The sequence below is a fragment of the Chiloscyllium plagiosum genome, chromosome 14, assembly GCF_004010195.1.
Source record: "Chiloscyllium plagiosum isolate BGI_BamShark_2017 chromosome 14, ASM401019v2, whole genome shotgun sequence".
NCBI classification, from domain to species: Eukaryota; Metazoa; Chordata; class Chondrichthyes; order Orectolobiformes; family Hemiscylliidae; genus Chiloscyllium; species Chiloscyllium plagiosum.
The window spans coordinates 49,828,979-49,830,595 of record NC_057723.1 but is presented as its reverse complement, the minus strand read 5'-3'; positions in this window follow the sequence as shown (position 1 = coordinate 49,830,595).

The window sequence follows — 1,617 nt, the reverse complement described above, 5'->3', positions numbered from 1 at the left end:
GGTGTGGTTGATTGGTGTGGGTGTCCCGGCGATGTTCCCTAAAGCGCTCTGCTAGGAGGCGTCCAGTCTCCCCAATATAGAAGAGACCGCATCGGGAGCAACAAATACAATAAATGATATTGGTGGGTGTGCAGGTAAAACTTTGATGGATGTGGAAGGCTCCTTTAGGGCCTTGGATGGAGGTGAGGGAGGAGGTGTGGGCGCAGGTTTTGCAATTCCTGCGGTGGCAGGGGAAGGTGCAGGATGGGAGGGTGGGTTGTAGGGGGGCGTGGACCTGACCAGGTAGTCACGGAGGGAACGGTGTTTGCGGAAGGCGGAAAGGGATGGGGAGGGAAATATATCCCTGGTGGTGGGGTCCGTTTGGAGGTGGCGGAAATATCGGCAGATGTTTTGGTTTATGCGAAGGTTGGTAGGGTGGAAGGTGAGCACCAGGGGTGTTCTGTCCTTCAACTTTTCTAGTCTAATCTGCCATTCAGTGATATCATGTCTCAAATCCTCTTTTCTGCCATTTTCCACATAACCCTTGATTCCCCTCTTGATGAAAATAAAATTTCAGCTTTGAGTATTCTTAATGACCCAGCCTTGATAATTGTCTATTGCAAAGAATTCCACAGATTTACTACCCTAGAGAAGAAATTCCTCCTCAATTCTGTCGTAACTGGCTGACTCTTACTCTGAGATGAAACCCTCTGATTCTAGACTCTCCTACAAGGCGAAACAGTTCTTCTGCATCGATCCTGTCAAGATCATTAACAATTGTGAATGGTTTTATAAGGTCCTTTTTCTAAACTTCAATGAATACAAGTCCAACCTACTCACTCTCCTTGTGGAAAATCCCTTCATACATGGGATCAATCTCATGAATCTCTTTAAATCAACTCCAATGTCATTATGCCTTTCCTTAAAAAAGGGACCAACATTTTTCACAGTATTTTAGGTGTAGTCTTGCTAGCACTTTGCATATTTTAGCAAGACTTCCTACTTTCATATTCCCTTCCCTTTGAAATAAAGGCCCTTTGAATATTTCCGTTTGAAATAAATTCTATTCACCTCCCCTCTTACTGACTGAACTTCTCTGTTGCCTTTTGTGGTTTCTGCCAACTCCCAAATCTTTCTGTGCTGGAGCTTTCTGCAGCCCTTTCTTCTTTCAAATAATATTCAGCTATTCTAGTCTTCCTGCCAAAGTACATAACCACATTATATAACAAGATTTTGCCTATTCACTTAACCTAACTATATCCTCACTCCTTGCATTCCCACCTGTTGTGTAATCTGCAAATGTCAACTAAACCATGAATGGTTCAAATTTTTTTTTCAAATTTCAAATTGATTATCTGATTGAATACTTGTGAACGAACCAGAAGTCGATGCTTTGGAACGCTGATCAGCATGTGCAGAACCTCAGAGTGGCCACACAGTAGTGCACAACTTAGAGGGAACAGTGCAAGCAATTAATTTAGAAATTAATTATGGCCCCAGCACTCATTATTGTATCATTCCAGTTACAAGAAGCCATCTGGAAAATGCCCCCTTTAGCCCAACTCTGTCTTCGATTAGTTAGCCAATTCTCTATGCATGATACCATACTGCACCCAACAGCAGCAGGTCTCATCTTGT